The following is a 22805-nucleotide window of genomic DNA, read 5'->3' on the forward strand; positions in this document are numbered from 1 at the left end:
GTTACAATGACGTAAAAATTTGGACTATTGATGCTTAACAACTGAATACTGATTACATATGTAGATATCTGCAGTACATATGTAGTTAAAATATCTGCAATATTTGCATGCTTCATATAGTTGCCCCATTGGAACAATGCCATACTACAAATTGTGGGCATTTGTCTCTTTTTTCATTAAGGTTGTGGGCATTTGTCTTGTGGGTATTTGTCTGTGCACCCCACCCATCTGCCAAGGGCCTTACCCACCAACACAATGGCTATGTCACAGGGCTAACATTATGATTTAACCATAATTCACAAGTCTGCTTAAGCTACTGTATAAGAAAACATTACCACACAAGACTGTATTTACCCATTATATTTCGTGAGTGAACAAGAATGGGCAAAATTTTTCAATAGCCTATAATAATATGTCATAAAAGGTAACCAAACAAAACATGACTCAATTGTCATTTTCCTGTAAAGATACAAAAAAGGCAAAAACAAACAGATTTGAACAAGTATTCCAAAAATAAAAATAGCACAATTCTATACATTCCAGTTTAGTTTACAGAGAATGCCCACTGACGGGTCTTCTTGCTGGCAAAATCCCTGATGAGGTCTTTAAAGTCCAATGCTCTTGCCAATGTGCTTTCAATGGCGAGAACAGCCTAACAAGCAAGGTGCGTTTCTCAAACTTCGTGTGGAGTGAACCATTTTGCGCTTTTCTCAAGGGGTGTTCACACAGTAGTGACAGCAGTCTTTACTTTTTTGGAATACAATAATATACCAGTTTATAAAATCTAATGCATTAAGCTTGATATATATAATATAGGTTGATATTTATCATGTAATTTAGTTGAACAACAGGAAAAAAAAAAAAAATTAAAAAAAAAAAAAATCTTAACTTCCCATGGGCCCCCCTCTCCCTTGGGCCCCCCCACAGCTGTGTAGGTGAACACCCCTGATCAACAGCCATGTGTGTGTGTGTGTGTGTGTGTGTGTGTGTGTGTGTGTGTGTGTGTGTGTGTGTGTGTGTGCAGAAGGGGACACTGTTGATATGAGGTCCCCACGCTTACACCTTTGCCATGGGGTTAGTCAGACTCACACAAGAACACTGGACTTGTCACATGAGTTGTTAAACCAAGCAGACTGTACATAAAGTCATATAATGTATTTAGTTGAAAACGTCAGCACTATAAGATTCTCTATTAGATTATTAACCCTTTCATGCATGAATTATGAGAAAATTAATCAGGATTTTTTTCTTTATTCCTCTTTGGGCATTAAAAAAACATTGTGATTACATATCTATATATATATCTATATATCTATATATATATATATATATATATATGTGTGTGTGTGTGTGTGTGTGTGTGTGTGTGTGTATGTATATGTGTCTATATATATATATATATATATATATATATATATATATATATATATGTATACATATGTGTGTGTGTGTTTATCTATTTATTTATTTATTTATTTATTTTTTAATGAAGCTATTTTTCATGGAGTTGAAAAAATGTCCACCAAGCTGGACACCATGTGTTTAATTTTTGAAGCAAAGACATATGTATTTACTGATATACTGTGTGAAAACTGTGAAATAACAACATTAAATGCTGCTAATTTGATGGGGTTTTTTTCACATTTAACATACACTACAGCCCAAAAGTTATGGATATTTTTAATTTTTGGGCAATTTTTTTCAGTTGGGATGATTGCACAACGCTTTTTACTTTTTTGTGTGTGAATTGAATTGAAACACATTTTTTTAATGACCAGATATAGTTTTATTTACAAATGGCAAAAATCACAAAAAAGACACACACACACAAAAAAAAAGAAAAGAAATATCCTTAATTTTTTGTTTGTAGTGTACTCTAATACCAGTCATTACTCACTCCATGGACATAATATGTCAAAAAAAAAAAAAAAAAAAAAACTTTTGTTGTTAATTACAGTCTAATAACAATAACAAGGAATTGATTTACACTTGAACATGTTAGATCAGGTTTATCAAGAACCACAAAGTTACAGTAATGTTTTCAATGTCAGTGTTTGGTATGATGCATGAGCGTCCACTGTGTTGGCTGATATGGAACTAATGGAACTAAAACAACAAAACCCATGAATATACAAGAGAACAGCTGGAGAATAACTGTCCACTGGAGTGACCACTATGCATGAAAGGGTTAAAATGCACTAAGAGGTATTTTATTCATTCTCTTTGGTGTTTTCACTGTCTGTGTTTATTATTTTTTTATTTAATTGTATTCAACCTTTACTTAACCCATAAAGACCCAGCGCTACTTTTGTGTCAATGTCCAAATAAAATGTTCACTATATCTAACCTTTCTTAAGTGATTTATTATCATTTATTATAATATTATCTTCTGCATTTTGCATTTTATCCGAATAAATCAGGCATTTTCCTGTATTTAAGTCACTGATTATGTAGATGTTCACAAAAGATCAGATTAAAGTTGAGGGTTATTCTATCAAAACCAGAGAAAACTGCAGAAAAAGTGACTTTTTCAGTCAAATATATCATTAACTGAACATAAACCAAGCATTTCCATCCACTGTCATTGATCCAACTCCATGGGTTTTACTGGTGAATAGATGCCTTTGGTGGGTGAAGGTTATTTGGGTCTTTATGGGTTTACCAGGTACAATCCACTGAAATCAAGATCTCATTTGCAAGGGCGACCTGGGCAAAAGGTCTGCAACACTTATCATAATAATGAATACAAGTTAAAAGACAGATTATAACTGTGTCCAGATGGATGCCTAGTCTAAGGCAATGTTCACACTGCAGGCAAAAGGGGCTGAATTTGACTTTTCGTGTTTTTTTGTTGTTGTTTTTTTTCATGTGCACAAATCAGCACAAATCCAATTTTATTTTCAAATCACACCCAGGCCACTTTCATATGTAGTCCTAAACTGGATAAAAAATCTGAAGTCTGAACAGTCATATAGCATAACTTTTACTTCATTGAAATGCGAAAGACATCCCAATTCTGTGGTGGAGGAGACAGGACCCAACAACATCCATGTTTACTTCTGTAACCACAGTGTGTGGGTCACTGAAGGGGCCTACCTGAAGGGCCATATAGCGACCAATAACGTAATAATTGCCAATTATGTAATAAAATGTTGAGACATAATTAAGGAAAGGGAGTGCTGCATAGTACATAAACTACAGATATGACTATTCCAATCCACTATACCTATGTTGATAAGCAAACCACAGAAAAACTAAAATTTATGTCCAAAATATGCAGTCCTACATAAATACTTGTATATTATCACCTGCAGTTATTACTTTTATAAAGTTTAATGTTGTGCCAATAAGTTAGTAACCAGCTAATAATTTGTTACATTAGTTGCTTTATTACATTATTGGCAAGTAATTTCGTTATTGGCTTTGTAACATTTATAATGGCCAAAATTAATCAAAATGATTGGCAGGTATTACATTATTGGAGCCGTAGAGTGTTCATACATGAGTCTGATTGCAGCTGAACTTAAACTATAAGGTGAACAAACATGCAAAATATTGGATTTCAGCAACAACAACAAAAAATCAGAACTGACCATTAACACCTGTAGTGTGAACATAGTCTTGGTTTGACGTAGCCTTATCTGAGAACATTCAGGGTTTAGGTCCAGATCACTGTAAACCAGGTTTTTTTCTGTTTCTATTCTCTTTACTACTGTAAAGCTACCAGTGTTTTGATGTCAATAAAACAGATCCCAAGTTTCCTAAATCAACAGGACTGGTCTAATGAGAATATAATGAAGTCAGCCTGGTCTCAAACACTTCAAATGTGTAGGCCTGGCAGTGTGATGGAGCACACTCAAACACACATTTTGAGTAAACCTCTGAAACTGAAAAAAGAATGTAACATTTTGTGTCATAAACACTGTGGTAGTGTTGGTTGCTGCATGCAAATAGTAATTTATTTTTTTTCCATCCCTGTAATGTTTCAGTGTGAATCCTGCTTGCATCAGCTAAAAGTTAAGTAGTTTGAAGCTCAAAATGCTCATAAATTGATTTTAACCCATAAAGACCCAGTGCAGCTTTTGTGTTAGTTCCAAAATATTTTTTTTCCTATATTTAACTTTTCTTAAGTGATTTATCACCATTTACTATCCTGTTATCCTCTGTATTTTGCTTTTTTTCAGTGAAAATCTGTTATTTTCCCATATTTAACCCTTTCATGCATGAATCAAGATTTTTTTTCCTGAGTGTTTTTATTCCTCTTTAGGCATGAAAAAAACACTACGAATGGCTGAACCTATTTTTCATGGAATTGCAAAAATATCCACTCAGCTGGACACCATGCATTTAATTTTTGAAGCAAATAAATATGTATTTACTGACATACTGTGTGACAACTATGAAATTTTTTTTTTTAAAACGCTGCTAATCTGATCTTTTGTTAGATTTTAACTTACTCTAATATTAGTAATTACTCACTTTATGGAGATAATATGGAAAAAAAAACATTTTTGTTAATAAAAAAAACCTGTTAATTACAGTCTCATAACAATAACAAGGAATTGATTTACACTCAAACATGTTCCTGCAGCTCAAATTTATCAAGAACAGCAAAGTTACAGCAATAATGTAAATTGTAGTGTATGGGATGATGCATAAGCATCCACTGTGTTGGCTGATATGGAAATAAAACAATAAAATCCATGAATCCACAAAAGAACACCTTTAAATAAAAAAAGCTAAAGCAAACAACACTGACCGGAGAGGAATGGATCGTAAGGTGCCACTGCGGGAAAGTCTGCAGAAGTACCAGGGGACTCAAACAACACCAGAGCAGGTCCAGGTGTGGACCATCAGCAACTCAAGTGCAGCGCACAGGCCTAGAGTCTGGTCAGACGATGGAGAACTCCAGCCAGGAAGCACCCCACAGCGCAGGAGATCTCTCCGCACTCGAGCAGCCCCAGCACCATGGACCAGTTCAGGAGAACCCATTCCCGGTAACCCCAACCTATCCAGCAAAGAGAGAGAGGATCCAGTGGCCAAAGATGTCAGACTGCAAGGTCTGGACGCAGCTTGACAACGACCTAGATGGCATCTTGGAAGCAACCTTATCAGGCCCAGTTCAAAAGAAGGTTGATTCTATCGCAACCATTGTTTACAGCCTCGCTAGGGAACGGTTCGGCACAATAGAGCAGAAAGGCCAGCTTCAACAGCAGCAACCGAACAGGAGGGAGAGGGAGATCCGTCACCTGAGGAGTGAGATCAAAGCACTCAATAAATTGTTCAAAACCAGCTCTCCGACTGAGAAAGAAGGTATCAAAGACCTAACAAGCAAGCTGCGAGGACAACTGTGCAAGGTTAGGAGAGCAGAATACCTCCGGCAGCAGCGGCGGAAGAAAGAGAAAAGGCGCGCACAGTTCCTCAAAAATCCGTACAACTTCACAAAGTCTCTTCTTGGCCAACGAAAATCTGGCTCACTCTCCAGCTCAAAGCAGGAGGTAGAAGAGTTCCTTTTGGAAGCCCACAGTGACCCCAACAGGAATCAGGGCCTGGGAACCCACCACAAAATCTTTAGGCCTGGAAATCCATCAATTGAACTGAACAAGAAGGAGCCCTCTTGGCAGGAAGTTCAGGATATCGTTCGCAGAGCCAAATCATCAGCTGCCCCCGGCCCAAGTGGTATACCATATAAAGTATACAAGAAATGCCCAAAACTTCTGCGGAGGCTGTGGAAGATCATGAGGAAGATCTGGGCCAAAGGTACAGTTCCATCAAGCTGGAAACTAGCAGAGGGATGTTTCATTCCTAAAGAGGAGGGGTCCTCTGCAATCTCCCAGTTCAGGACGATTTCCCTCTTGAGCGTAGAGTGCAAAATCTTCTTCTCGGTGCTGGCAAAGAGGATCATCTCCTACATGACGCAAAACCGTTACATCAATATATCTATCCAGAAAGGTGGAATCCCAGGCTTTTCGGGCTGCCTAGAACACACCTCGATGATCAGCCACTTGATCCAAGAAGCAAAGCAGAAGAAAGGCGACCTAACAGTTGTCTGGCTAGACCTCGCTAATGCTTATGGGTCAATTCCACATGACCTCATCCGAGAAGGACTCGACCACTATCATATTCCGCAGCGGATTCGAGACATGATTAACAGCTACCTTGCTGGATTTAAACTTAGATTTTCATCAGCCCTTTTCACCACCAACTGGCTGGACCTCCAAAAGGGGATTCCCAACAGGGTGTACCATCTCCCCCATCTTGTTCATTATAGCAATGAATCTTTTGATATCCGCAGCAGAGGGCATAACCCGGGGCCCAAAGTTGGAGTCGGGCATTGTCCAGCCAGTGCTGCGAGCATTCATGGACGATATCACAATAACCACCGTGACCCACGTCCAGGCAAGATGGGTACTGGACACTTTGGGCAGTGTCGCGTCGTGGGCAGGGATGCTATTCAAAGCGAGGAAGTCCAGGCGCTTGATCATCAAGAAGGGCAAAGTTACCAGCAAGTTCAGTCTCCAAGTCCAGGGTGAGGTCATTCCATCGATCGAGGGCAACCCAATAAAGTGCCTATGAAAGTGGTTCAATGCATCACTGACAGACGGTGCCAATGTTGACGAGGCAGTGAAGCAGACTGAAGAATGGCTGAGGAGGATCGATAGATCTCTACTTCCGGGCAAGTTCAAGACCTGGCTGTATCAGCATGGCCTCTTGCCTAGGCTCCTTTGGCTCTTCACTGTTTATGAGTTTCCCATGACAGCTGTAGAGACCATCGAGAGGAAGATCAACAAGTATCTACGAAGATGGCTAGGCATTCCCCCAAGCTTCTCTTCAGTGGGCCTTTACATCCGGTCTGGGCAGCTGCAACTCCCTTTGTCATCAGCTGTGGAGGAGTACAAGGTGGCAAAGTGTAGAGTTGTGCTGAGCCTGAGGAACTCCAACGATGAGCTGGTTAAACAAGCAGGTGTCACAACCAGGTCCAGGTGCAAGTGGGCTGCCAACACAGCTGTGGAGCAGGCAGTGAGCTCTCTGAAGCTCCGTGACATCATTGGCAACCAGTGCGTCCATCGGCAAGGCCTCGGCACTGCTCATTTCCAGACCTGGAGAGATGCAAATGTAAGGTCGAGACGAGATATGGTGCAGACAGAGGTCCGGAGCAGGGAGGAAGAGAGGCGGATAGCCAGGGCAGTGGAACAAGGCTCCCAGGGGGCGTGGACAAAATGGGACCTGCCCAGCCATAAGGTCACGTGGGCAGAGCTTTGGCGACTGGAACCTTACCGCATCTCCTTCCTCTTGAGGTCCGTGTATGATATCCTTCCTTCACCATCACATCTGCATACATGGGGGCTGAGAGAGGATCCACTCTGTAAGCTCTGCAGCCAGAAGGGAACTTTGGCACACATACTGTCTGGGTGTAAAACAGCTTTAACCCAAGGACGGTATAGATGGCGCCACGATAAAGTTCTCCTCTCTCTTGCTGATACCATAGAGCGGGAGAGGGGCAAAAAGAGACCAGCCGGGGTTGCCACAAGGAGTGCAATCACCTTCATTAAGGAAGGAGCTAGGCCAATCCACACCATAAAAACAAAGTCCAACATTCTCCAAACTGCAAGCTCCTGGGAGATGAGGGTCGATGTAGGAAGGCGGCTGCAATTCCCGGAGGTGGTCCAAACAACCCTTCGGCCAGACATTGTGTTGTGGTCCCCGAAAGACCAGAAGATAATTCTGGTCAAACTAACAGTGCCATGGGAGGAAGGTTGTGAGGAGGCCCACGAAAGGAAGGCCTCAAAGTACCAGTCTCTTATCCAGGACTGCAGAGACAAGGGCTGGCAGGCATGGTTGTTCCCGGTGGAGATCGGGTGTCGGGGCTTCCTAGCCCAGTCAGCATGGCGGTTGCTGTCAGCTCTGGGGTTGGACGAGCGGAACAAGAAGCAAGCGGTCCGCAGGATGGGGGAGGAGGCAGAACGCGCCTCTTGTTGGATTTGGAGTAAGCGGGAGGAGGAAAGCTGGAGGCCAGGAGCAGGTGGGCAGTGAGCTGGCCACTCACTGCCGGCCCACCAAATGGAGAGTGTTGTGGTTGAGGGCCGAAACACTCTAAGAAGGTTGTGTACCACCTGTTGACACCTGCTCCTGGTCAAAGGCTACAGCTACCTGCTAAGGTAGCTGAGAAAAGCACCCAAAGTGTATGTAATAAATTCATGGAATTGCAAAAATATCCACTCAGCTGGACACCATGCATTTAATTTTTGAAGCAAATAAATATGTATTTACTGACATACTGTGTGACAACTATGAAATATGTTTTTTTAAAATGCTGCTAATCTGATCTTTTGTTAGATTTTAACTTACTCTAATATTAGTAATTACTCACTTTATGGAGATAATATGGAAAAAAAAATCATTTTTGTTAATAAAAAAAACCTGTTAATTACAGTCTCATAACAATAACAAGGAATTGATTTACACTCAAACATGTTCCTGCAGATCAAATTTATCAAGAACAGCAAAGTTACAGCAATAATGTAAATTGTAGTGTATGGGATGATGCATAAGCATCCACTGTGTTGGCTGATATGGAAATAAAACAATAAAATCCATGAATCCACAAAAGAACACCTTTAAATAGCTGTCCACTGTAGTGACCAGTATGCATGAAAGGGTTAATTTACTGGTTGTATAGATGTTCATAAAAGCTGAGATCAGAGGGTTATAGATAGATAGATAGATAGATAGATAGATAGATAGATAGATAGATAGATAGATAGATAGATAGATAGATAGATAGATAGATAGATAGATAGATAGATAGATAGATAGATAGATAGATAGATAGATAGATAGATAGATAGATAGATAGATAGTACATGCACATTTTGTTCTGTACTAAGAGGCTGTTTTTATCCACAAAGCTAAAGTGTCCCCTGGGAGTTAATGTGCACAGGAATACCACTGAGCAAAGCAAGTGAAAGCACCATTTCACTTGACACTGCTATGTGGTCTGAATAATCACTGGTACTCCAAGTGGAGTGAAAAAACATCAAATGGAGAATCAAGAAAAAATATGCCCAATTATGCTCAAGGATGTCTTCAGTATGAGGGTAACTACAGTAACTAGTGTAGCAAGGAAGATTTTTCCTCTTCCTTTTACTTTTGCCCGTCCCGTCATGAAATTGGGTAAATAATAAAATACAATGAAATGAGTCTGAAACCAAAAATGTCAGATGAGAACACTGATGCTACATATAAGTTGTTCATCCTCCAAAGGTGTTTTCTCTCAGCCCGAGACAACAGAAGTAGTGGTGTGTATTGGCAAGAATCTGGCAGTCCTACTATATAATACACTTTCTGTGTCCGATCGATCAATGTTGCAGCGCAGGAGGTTGTTTGTACAGATTTTCCTCAGCCTTCACAGGCCCGATCGCCGCCAAACTCACCAAATGAATAGAAACATTACCTGACTATCTACTAGGCACAATTTTATGTCCGTATTCAAATGTTGTGAGGTATGCTGGGTGATTTTAGCCTCTCTCTACTTTGAATTTTTCATCCCTGCCGCCATACTCCATTTTCAGAAGTGGTTATGCTGCCGTTCATGAAATTTCTACTGCTAGCAGACGATGCTACAATGTGAAGTCTGCAGTTCACTGCCGCTGTATGACTTTAATCACGCTTGACAGGCCAAACAAATACATGCTCTTCCATTCATTTCTCACATGTTGGCTCAAATTATTACCTGCACAATGCATGATTAAGTGGTAGTTTACAAATGGATAGTGGTGGCAGACAACTTCTACTTATCATGCTATAGTGCAATGGCACCACGGGTACAATGCCGCTAGTACGATACAAATCACAATACTGAGATCACGATATATCACGATATATCATGATACTGTTAAAAAAGCAAAAATTTTTTGTTTGTTTCTTTTTTTAAATGATTATTTCCTTGAAGAGTTGAATTACTAATTGAAATTAATACTAATTACTAATTGAATTAATATGCACAAATACTAAACACATTTTTATTTGATCACAACAGGATCTAATGCTAAATCACAATTTTTCTTCTGTTAAAACTTAAATGATGTTTTGCAGACATTACAGTTTAAGATCCTGCTCAAATGTTCATATTCTATTAGTTCTTAACGAACATCCTAACATTATTTTTGTGCAATCCCAATGAAGGAACTAACATTATTTAATAAGAGTATTAAATAATAATAAATAAAATATAAACAAAAAAAGAAAAACAAAAATGAACAAATCACGATACTAGGATCACGATATGATACGATATATCACGATATACTGTTTAAAAGGCCATTTTTTTGTTTCTTTTTTTAAATGATTATTTCCTTGAAGAGTTGAATTACACCAGAAATTTGCACAAATACTAAACACATTTTTATTTGATCACAACAGGATCTAATGCTATATCAAATTTTTTCCTGTTAAAACTTAAATGATGTTTTACAGACATTACAGTTTAAGATCCTGCGCAAATGTTCATATTCTATTAGTTCTTAACGAACATCCTAACATTATTTTTGTGCAATCCCAACAAATGAACTAACATTATTTAATAAGAGAGTGTTAAATAATAATAAATAAAATATAAACATAAAAGAAAAACAAAAATGAACCTCTACAATATCTGCATTTGAATAAATATCTAAAAATATCGATACAGTACTTTTTAATATTGATACAGTATTGTGAATTGAAATATCACGATATATTGCAGAACTGATATTTTCTTACACCCCTAAACACAAGCATTTAACTCTCCTGTGAATGTCATGCACTATCCCCTTGCACCCCAATTCCCATCATTCCACTCACTTTTCACCAATAACTTTTGCACATAGATTTACATATGTGAACTAGTGTTATCACCCCAGGGATTTTCTGAATGGATGGGGTGGTGAGGTAGGGGGCTAAAGTCTGGATTAGCTGGGGATTTTGTGCACTGTATAGTCAACCTTGAAACAAATGTACAGCATAGAGTGTTGAGAGGGAGAAGGTTATTAATGTGGAGTGAAAAATGTACAAATAACACATGAATTTACACTTTCATTGATAAAATACTTCTGTAGACTGTAAACATGTGCACACACAAGCCAACACAAGCTGATTCTGTTTGCTACAAATGAAGATGAGCATGAGTCATGAGGGAGAAAAAAAAACATCAAAGACTTTCCATCTTCACACACCCACGACCCCTCTTGTTTCTCCTCTAAACCCTCCATTTCCTCAACAGCAAATGCTGTAATCACCCATGATTTTAGAGAGCACAACGTACCCGCACCTTGGGTGTACCTGGAAAAGAAAAAAAAAAAAAAAAATGCTGACATTTTTCAGGTTGCACTTCTCCTCTCCATCCACTATCGGTGTCCTTAAATCACCATCAAATATATGCAGCGTCTTGGCTTTAGGTTGATGCTGCCAGATCATTCTCTCATTTCAGTATGTTTCATTTTAAATAGATGTTCATATAAAATCTATTTAGCATACATACAAATAATATGGGTGCTTCTATTAAACTGGGTTCTGGAACTTTGCCAGCTTTTTTAGACCCAATAATGAAAGAGAAATTTAGACATATATCCCCCCAGGATGTACCTTATGATGAGCTCAAATAAATGCAAAAATTTTTTTTTCTTGCTCTGAGCCATCCCAAAATTAATGAATTTTTACTAAAATATTGGGGACAAAAATGTTATTTATTATTTTAATTCAAAGAGTCTTTTCTGCTGCATCTCTGCTCCTATACATCAGTTTAAAATGCCTAATTATTTGCACTGTATTGTATTTGAATGTAACTTTTGCTCTTGCCTATATATATATATATATATATATATATCCCCACAACTTTTAAACTTCTTTATATTTTTTATACTTATTTTCATTTGTATTACTGTGTGACTATCCCCGTTGAGTTTGTATTTTTCATTGGTTCAAAAAAAAAAAAGTACCTGCCATCTGCATAGTTTAGGACCCCGATGACATTAGAATCGGCCTCGCTGTGCCTGTTAAAAACTCTGTAATGACAAAAAAATAGCTACACAAACAATGTCTTGTTTTTGTCTAAAAGTTTATTCTTGCTCGGAGACATCCCAAAATTACTAAATTTTTTACTAAAATATTGGGGACAAAAATTTGATTTATTATTTTAATTCAAAGAGTCTTTTCTGCTGCATCTCTGCTCCTATACATCAGTTTAAAATGCCTAATTATTTGCACTGTATTGTATTTGAATATAACTTTTGCTCTTGCCCATATATATATATATGTATATATATATATATATATATATATATATATATATATATCCCCACAACTTTTAAAATTCTTTATTTTTTTATACTTATTTTCATTTGTATTACTGTGTGACTATCCCCATTGAGAGTTAGCATTTTTCATTGGTTAAAAAAAAAAATGTACCCACCATCTGCATAGTTTAGGACCCCGATGACATTAGAGTTGGCCTCACTGTGCTTGTTAAAAAGTCTGTAATGACAAAAAAAATAGATACACAAACAGTGTCTTGTTTTTGTCTAAAAGTTTCACATTCTGCATTGGGGCTGGGGTCCACCAGTTGGAGACCGCTGATCTACAGCAATTCATCATATTCTGTAATGGCAGTTCACAACAGGGGGCCCGCGGCCCTCCAGGGGGCCTCAGAGAGCTACAAGGGGTCTGGAGATGACTGAACGTTTCTGAAAAATACTCTAATGACAAAATAATGAGAGAAACAACCATATAACTATACAAATTGTTAAACTGTTGTGCGTCAGATGTCTATAATTACAGCCTAACCCAATAATAACATATAAATAAACTGATCAATATGCAGTGTTGGGGAGTAGCAATACCATACATATGACTGAAGTCCCTACAGTTGAAACCTTGGTATTTTTTCCTGATGGCTATATAAATAAAAGTAGTGAATTGCTTTGAACGACTTATCTCTGTTGCAGCAAAGACTTAATAGATCATGTGTATTTCCCTGTGGTGCCCATATGTGTGGCTCTGTCATGTAAAGGGGGTCCTGGAATTTTTAATTAGACGCAGGGGACCTGAGCAAGTGAAAGGTTGAAAGCTACTGTTCTATAGACGAAGAGCAAATGAAAACAAAACAAACAAACAAAATACACTAAGCCCATAGGGGGTAAACGTAGATTTTCTTTTTTCTTTTTTTTTTTTTTAGCTCACAAGGTAAAATCACACAACTTGAGCATGATGATGGAAGAATTACTATAGTACTATAATCCACATGAACAGGTTCTGTACTCAAGTTATTTGAGTGAAAGTACATGTATTATGTATCATCAAAATGTAGTTAAAATGGTCATTATTCAGTAAAATTATCTCTGTCAGTATTTTATTATTATATGTTCATGGATTAATTTTAATGCTGCATTAAGTATAAAACCCAAACATCCATCGCCGACCAACAATATCTACTGATCTAGACTGTTTAATATTTGTTAATCCACTAATCCTATCAATACATGTAAATAATTAGTGTAAAATACGGTTTGTGATCTTTTCATGGTCATCAGATATGACCCATTTGGATGTTCAGAGGTGCCGCCATTACCATAGAAACACCGTCATCTTCTACAGCATTGTTTCACCAGTAAAACCCATGGAGTTGGATCAATGACAGTGAATGGAAATGCTTGGTTTATGTTCAATTAATGATATATTTGACTGAAAAAGTCACTTTTTCTGCAGTTTTCTCTGCTTTTATATATATACTAACCCTCAACTTTAATCTGAGCTTTTATGAACATCTTCATAATCAGTAAATTAAATACAGCAAAATACCTGATTTATACTGATAAGAAACAAAATACAGAGGATAATATCATTAATAAATGGTGATAGATCACCCAAGAAAGGTTAAATATAGAGAAAATTTAATTTGGGAACTGATATAAAAGTAGCCCTGGGTCTTTATTAGTTAATGTTTATTTTGCATTTACTGCAGAAGATGTTTAAGGTTGAGCTCTTGTTAACTCCTATAGATACTGCTGTGTGGTTTAATCAACAGCAGTAAATCACATCTTATAAGATCAACATAGTTTGTAGTGTTGTCCTGTGGGACTACTAAAATCAATTCTTTTCAGACAAACATGTTTTCAACTTTGCTTGCATTTTCCAACTAATGCAAGGTCATTTTAATGGTTCATCATAAAATATTGGAGATATGTGGTTTTCACTGGACATGGAGAGTGTGAAAAAATGTAACCTGAAACAAAAAGCTATCAGATAAATGTAGAGGATGGGAAAGAAGAATAGATGCCTCTGATGTTTATGTTTATGCATTTGGCAGACGCTTTTTTCCAAAGCGACTTGATGTAGTGGAGTAGAACCAAAAAGCTGCATAAAATGGAAATACTCGAGTGGAGAACAGGAATCTCAGATTTGTCTTTAGCTTTCCTCCACCTCTGTCTAAAATCACCTCCTATTCGTCATCTGGTCAGTAACTGCCCACCTCGCGTGACACATTATGGTTGAGATTTTAGACTTTATACTGTCCATGCTCGTTCTATTTACACTAAAAGAGCGAGTGTATCTAAGCATCGACGTTCCTATCTGTATGGACAGTGATGGACTCAGTCCCTTTAGAGCCTGGGAATTTCAAAGCACTCCATAAATAATTCTTTGTTACCAGGCCCAGAACTCACCTTGCTCCAGAAATACCTCCCTTAATTCAATTAATAATGAGATGCCAAAGACTTTCCTCCATCAGCACTGGCAGAGAAACAGATGACTGTATCTGATGAGATGGAACACAGCTGCCTGTGAAATATGCACTGTCATGGATCAAAATATCCACTGTATGCAAGATTCATGGCCTCGGAAAACAAGGACAAACTGAGGAGGGTTTGCCATTTAAAACAGCAGGGGGCGACAGCAGCCTCAACCGGAGAAAGGTGAACTTTTTCAGTAATTACAGGTGAATAATTACTGTTATATTCCTGTAAAGTATGTTCCAGAAGGGGACTTTTCATCCTTTTGCTTGTACTATACTGCAGTAGTGAGTTCAAGTATGACTTTGTGTAAATGTGTGTTTTTTATTCGTGTCTTATATGTACTACTAAAAATTACAGTGAATGTTGACTAAAAGAACATAAAACCAGTTGGAAAGTGAAACAAGACCGATAGAGGGATCATATTCTGTGGATAGGCTGTCAACATACAGAACGCTGATGAATAGATGATTAAAAAGCTTATGCTCACAGACAGACTAGGACTCTACTCCTCCGGTGCTGGTGAAAGGTAGCCTAATTTTCCAGACTGACATCTCTTCCTCGCAAAATTGCTGAGGATGTTTATATGCAATTTTAACACATTTAGAAACTAAAAGAGATGTATCCCCTACTGTGGATCAGTCCTATTTGTGAAATTGCTCATTTAGTAAAAAGTCTCAAGTCTAAAGTTTTGATCTCTATCATGACAAAAATCCAGAATAACAGTATTTCATCAATGAATATAACATGCACTCTCATTTGTTGGAGAAAAAATAGTACCTTCTGGAAGTTTAGAAATTCTCCACAAGGATAAACTAAGGGTGAAACCATCTATCATGATATTTTTACCTGTGAATTTGTGCACCCAGCTGGCCTAAGGCATAAGCAGACTACAGTAAGCAGCTGCTTAGGGCCTAACAGCCTGGAGGCACTTCTCTATTCAGTTTTTTTTCTTAATAATTTAGGCATTTAAATTAATAATTTTTAAAAGGTTTTCTCTTTTTTTCTTTGCATTTGTACTTCGCTGAACTTTTGCTGAAAATATATACTGTTCCAACAACACCTTCCTGTATTTGGCGTTAATATGCTGGTGGTAGTGGTGATGATGATAGGGCTGGTTGTAATGGTAGTAATGGTATTGATCATGGTATGGATAATGTTACTGGAAATAAGATACAATTATATGGATGTTGTTGTGATGAATGTAATGATGATGACAATAGGAGTAATAATTGTTGCAGTTGTGATTATAGTTATGGGTGTTAATATTGTAATTTGCACAATGATATGACATATGTAATATGATTGAAGAAGTTATTTATTTATAATAATACTAAATATAATATGTATCATGTGTCACTAAGGAAATAGCAATGATTAAAATTTCGCCATGACATCACCCACTTTTGAAGAACAGCACCATTAGTGCTAGGTGTTTTCTATTACCATGTATTTTCTTGTTTTTATTTTGTAATGTATGTATGTATTGTATAATTTTATACATGTACTGGACCCCAGGAAGAATAGGGATCCTAATAAATGAACAAATAAACCAACCTCAACATCACATTTACACAGGGAATCTTTTTTTTTTTTTTTTTACAAGTATGACATTTTATGTATTTTATTTCAAGCTTTTAGAAACATTTTGTTTCAAACTGTAAAGCACTTTGTGATTTTATCTGTGAAAAGTGCTATATAAATAAAATTTACTTACTTACTTTTATGAAGCAACACATTACTTACCAGGACTGGATGATATTACACTATACAGGGCGTCCATAAACTCTCTTTCCAATTTAACAAATTAATTACAAAAGCAAATGAATAGACAAATCTGTGGAAATTATTACAAAATGAAAAGTAGATATTAAAGGGGTTTTTTGCCTCCTTTGATACACCTCTATATGGACCCCATTAGTTGCATAAAGCACATCCAGATGGTACTGGATTTGTTTCCATGTTGGCTGTAGCGTAGACTCATCAATGGTGTCAGTGACATCAGGGATCATTTACTTCAGGTCGTTGATGTCCCTTATCTTTGTTCCCACACGTTATCTTTAACATAACCCCATAGAAAAAAATCCAGGGCAGTGATATCTGGTGAATGAGGTGTCCCGGGAATTGGGCCATCCCTTCCAATCCACTAATCTGGAAATGTTGGATTTAGAACCCACCAAGGTTATTACCATTAACGAAAATTAACAAAATGATGAAAACTAGAATTGTAAAAACATTTTCGTTAACTGAAATAAATAAAAACCATAATTAAAAGAAAAAAACAATAACTAACTGAAACTGTATTGTGTGCTTACAAAACTAACTAAAACATATAAAAAATATGGATAAAATTCCCTTCGTTTTCGTCTTTGTCAGTGTCAGATTGATATGAAATTGATTTATTTCCCTCAAGCAATTTTAGCTGTTGGCACCATATGATGTTTAACGGTCCGTCACTTCTCATCACTTGTGGTTTAGAGTCAGCTTTTCGTTCCAACTCTACCTGGAAACATGGAGACTAAAGTTGGGAGAAAGCAGCAGAGTCCTGTCTGGGATTTATTTGAATTTGACGACGAGGAAGATAAAAGATATAAAAAAAACCCTAAAACTAAACTAAAACTAAGCATTTAGAAAATAACAAAAACTAATAAAAACTAGCAAACCTGCTCTAAAAACTAATTAAAACTAACTGAATTAGAGAAAAAAAAAATCAGAACTAAATCAAACTAAACTATAATGAAAAATCCAAAACTATTATAACCTTGGAACCCACCGACATGCAGTCCCCAATGTGGTGATGCACCATCTACCTGGAAAATGATGGTTGGTTGAAGGTCATCCAGTTGTGGTGACACATATTCAGTCAAAAAGTCAAGGTCAACATTTGTAGTAATTGATCTCTCATTGAAGTAAAATGGACCAATGATTCAATTGCACATGATCCCACAATGTGATTAAAACCTTTGATAACCACTGAGTACATAGAACAAATCTGATTAACATATCTCATCCTCTGCTTTTGTAATATATTTCTTAAATTGTAAAGAGACTTTGTAGACACCCAGTATATCAGTCTTTCACTTGATACATGTGGCTGGAAATTTGCTAGAAACCAATATAAACAAACATAGAGAGAGACATTTCTTCATTCAGTTTATAGAGTAATTACTGTACTGTGATATATACTGTTAACCTGAAATAAGTACTATCAGAGGATGCCATAACCCCAATCTAAGAGACTTAGAGATAGGTGGTCTTGGGTTATCGATCTTAGTTTGGTGTATGAACTTCTTTTCAAGGGTCTGTACAGATACTGTTAAAAATAAGTAACTTCTCCATAAAGCTGTCCCACTGTAATTGTGTTTTAAGTAACTTGTTTACCTGTTGTAACTATATTATCTTACAGAGAGCATTGCATTAACCTGTGGGTGATGCCACTAGTATGAGTCATGAAGTTACTGAGTTTATTTCCATCCATTTGTAAGAACACGTGAAGTTTTTAGTCCACTTGTAGAACATGTTGTTTTATCACTGCTGAAAAAATAATGACAGACAAAATGGCAAATTCAGGCAGTGATGCTGTCAGACCTGTGAGTCTAATTTCTCAGATGCTTTAGAATTATGTAAAAAAAGATGTTGATTCATTGTAAAACTCAATAGGGACAAATGGGCCACAGTCAAAGCAAATAATTGGAACACTGCAGCTGTATGTACAGGACAATGTGGACTCATGTTTTCTTCACTCCGTGATTGTAATGTTATTAACCTATAAAGACCCAAACATCCACCAACGACCTTAACCATCAACAACTGTAAAATGTCTATTTATTTATTTATTTAACCTTTATTTAACCAGGTAAGTTAGTTGAGAACTGATTCTCATTTACAATAACGACCTGGCCAAGAGGCAGCACACAAACAGAATGAGTAGCAGCACAGGTTGAATGTACAAATGATAGAACAGATTAAATATACAACAAACAAACAAACAAACAAACAGGATGGACAGCAGAACCAATCACAATGACATCTAACAAATAGAAAAGCTAAAATTTTGTATAATACCTGTTCATCCACTAATCCTACACTGTAACAAATTACTGTAAAAAAAAAAAAAAAAACAGTAAATTTTGTCAGTATCATGCTGTTATTTGTAAATACAGTATAATGCTGTAAATAATTAGGTCTTTAAGGTGCAAATTTAAAACAGTAAGCTACTGCAAAATTTGACAGTATTCTTCAGTATTTTCTTCAATTCCTTAACTGCTGTCCACCCAGAACTGGTCTGAACAAAATCATCTGGTATCAAATCCCATCAGCTCATTTAGAAAAGATTCAATCCAACGAATGTTAACTATAGACTTGCTGCATCGAAGGTAAGTGGTTCTTTTTTGAAGCAGAAGGATAAAATAAAAAGAGAAAATATCTGAGGATGGCTATTTTCACCTGGACTTAACCCCATACAGCACAGGAACAGAGGTCACCTGATGCTTCTACCAACACTGCCAGAACTCCATTCTGCTCCAGTTGTTCATCATTTATCAAGGTAATTGTGATTTTATCAACATAACTGTGGCATTTTGGGTTTATTAAACATTAAATTACCTCCATAAACTGCGTTCACACCGGACGCAACTTGCACAGTATTACATGTGTGATAATACTGCTTCATATTTAGGGGTGCTAACCGTATGTAGCAAACATGCAGCTAATTTAAGTTGAAGCATACTTGCTAGCTGCGAAGTGGACACCGTTAAACTAAACAGCGTGTCAGTTTACATGGTTATATATAATAAAGTCATCTCTTGTTTGAGCTTTTTCTAGCAATGTTTATGATTTTGTATTTTAAAATGTAACTTGAAATGTTAAAATCCTAGCTTTTTGCTGTGTTATACCGTAAATATTACATTAAATACGTTTTACAGTAATATATTGTTTCTTGGAATACGGTAGTTACTGTAAAATGCAGCAACTGTGGCTAACAGTATTTTACTGTAAAAGGTACGTTATGTACAGCCCAGTACCGTAATACTTTTTACAGTAAGAAACTGTAGTTGCAGATTACAGTAGAGATACTGTAGAATAACAGTAACATGCTGGCAACTCTAGCTGCCAGTATTTTACTGTTATTTAACGGTAAAATTTGTTACAGTGTATCAATACATGGAAATAATTGGTGTAAAATACAGTTTGTCATCTTTTCATGGTCATCAGATATGACCCATGTGGACGTTCAGAGGCTTCGTAGTTCTGATTTCCTTTTCTTATTTGTCAGACAGATGGAAAAAGAGATCATTCTTTTACCTTGACATGTTTCAGCTACAACCTGTAGCCTTCCTCAGAAGGGTCACTTGTTCCTGTGACGTGTCGCTACCATACCTAGGATGCTGTCCTCTGTGGGATGCCAGACAATTGGGGGCGTAATCACCCCTGTTGCCTGGCAAACCAGGATAAAACAGCTGACAACGACACGTCACAGGAACAACAAGTGACCCTTCTGAGGAAGGCTACAGGTTGTTGCTGAAACATGTCAAGGTAAAAGAATGAACTCTTTTTCCATCTGTCTGACAAATTAAAAAAGGAAATCTGTTCTAGTAGACAGTATGAACTTAACTGGGCTTCGTAGTTACCGTGGAAACACTGTCATCTTCTACAACACTGATTCACCAGTAAAACCCACGGAGTTGGATCAAAGACAGTGGATGGACACACTTGGTTTATATTCAGTTAATGATATATTTGCTGAAAAAGTCACTTTTTCGTCTGTTTTCCCTGTTTTTGATATAATAACCCTAAACTTTACTCCAAGTTTTTATGAACACTGACGTAATTAGTAAATTAAATGTAGGACAATACCTGACTGCCACTGAAAAAACACACAATACAGAAGATAATATTACAATAAATGGTAATAAGTCACTTAAGGAAAGTTAAATACAGAGAAAAATTCATCTGGGAACTGACACAAAAGTAACACTGGGTCCTTATGGGTTCATATAAATATAATACAAACTACTATTGTTTTATTGTTGGTTCAGAAATATTAAAAATGCAGATAAGATTACAAAAACAAACAAAAAAAACCACATAGCCAAATCCTCCACAAACCATAAAAAAACTAGACAAAAAGTCACAGCTTGGTTGTAACTCTACATTTTACAACAGAACAGAAAATTGTGATCATGGATTGTGATTCTACTTCAAAGGATCATCATCTGCTTTTCTGGCCAGATCGTTCTGTGCTAGTGGTTCTTATTGTGGATGTTCAGTACTGTGGGGGCCCATTTTCAACACACAAATATCAGATAGAAGTTACAGTAAATCCTTTGATATTGGACATTAACAACATGAATGAAATGATATGTTAAGCATGATGATGATGTTAAGCAGATAAAACTCTTGGTTGGGGTCAGGTCCCAGGAGACCAGGGTTTATTTCTATTATTATGTCAGGCTATTTTGATTATATTGGTCCGTCATATTATTTACCAAGTTATTGACAGCAGGGTAGCTTTTTCTTTAATGTACAAAACACAAAAAGTGAGGCTATGTGGGAAGATGACTCACTGAACCCATCTCTTTGTTACGCTGTATGTCATTTATGATACACTCCTAACAAAATAAATAACCCATAAAGATCCAGAACTCCTTTTGCGGTGATTTCCAAATGGATTTTTCTCTACACTCAACCATTACCAAGTGATTTATCACCACCGATAATAATATTATCCTTTGTATTTTTTCACAGAAAACGTATGTTCCTATATTTAATTTACTGACCATGTTGGTCTTAATAAAATCTCAAAGGTTATTATATCAAAACAGAGTAAATTGAAAGAAACATTACTTTTTCAGCAAAATATATCATTAACTGAACATAAAACAAGCTTCTACAACCACTGTCATTTGTCACACGCCATGGTTTTATTGGTGAATCAATATTGCAGAAGATAACGGTGTTTCCATGTTCACTACAGAGACTATGGATGCATCCAGAAAAGTGCTGAAAAGATGACAAACTACATTTTACCTGCATTATTTCACTGTATTGACAGGATTAGTGTTTAAAGAGGTATGAAACAGTATAGATCTGTAGATACTGTTTGGTCTGTGAGGGTTAATGTCAAATATTTAACAGTGGTGTTTATGGTGCATTCATTGTATGTGTTCTGACATTAAAGAAGCATCATTTATTTTCTTTTTTGCATTAGTGTGTTCTGTCCCTGTGTAAGATAAGCAAAGTTTTAAAGGGAGCAGTCCTTCCCTACTGCCATCGGTAGGCCTATCCCTTAGCAGTCCAGAGGAACAGAGCAGAGCTGAGGCAACGTGTCCAGGTGCAGACCATTTACACCAAGTGCATTTTATTCATATTCACCCAAAAGACAGAAAAGTATTTACAAAAAGACAGCAAAAACAAGGTTTAAAATACGCAAAATGTGCAAAAAGGAATCATCTCGGTTTCGTTTAGGCAGCACTCCTCTTGAACAATGGAGAAAAGCAGCCTTTTATAGGCTGGCCTATCCACTATACCAGTGTTTTTCAACCTTGGGGTCGGGACCCCACATGGGGTCGCCTGGAATTCAAATGGGGCCGCCTGAAATTTCTAAAAATTGATTTAAAAAAAAAAAAAAATTACTTATAAAAAAATATATGGTGAGTTGAGAGAGACAATCCCGATACATAAAAGACATGACAAACTCTGAAGCTGAAACTGAAGCACTGTTGTACTGTTTATCTTTCAAACGTTCATTGTGGTCAGTTTCAGATGCTGCAGCTCTTTCATAATTCATAGTTTGAGTTATTGTTTGTTTAGTATTAATTGTCAGCCTTGTAAATCCAAGCTGGACTGAATGTACATATCCTGACCAAGGAAAATAAAATTCTTACTTTGTGCAGTAATCTACACCTGGCTTTTCTGCCTCAGTCCATAATTATATACATTATATAGACTTAATGTCATCTAAAATTAACATTTATTTGCAACATAGTATAGCAAACTGTTACATGATCAAAAACAAATTAATTTTAGCAAAAAAAAAAAAAA

The sequence above is a fragment of the Sphaeramia orbicularis genome, chromosome 7 (assembly GCF_902148855.1).
Source record: "Sphaeramia orbicularis chromosome 7, fSphaOr1.1, whole genome shotgun sequence".
NCBI lineage: Eukaryota > Metazoa > Chordata > Actinopteri > Kurtiformes > Apogonidae > Sphaeramia > Sphaeramia orbicularis.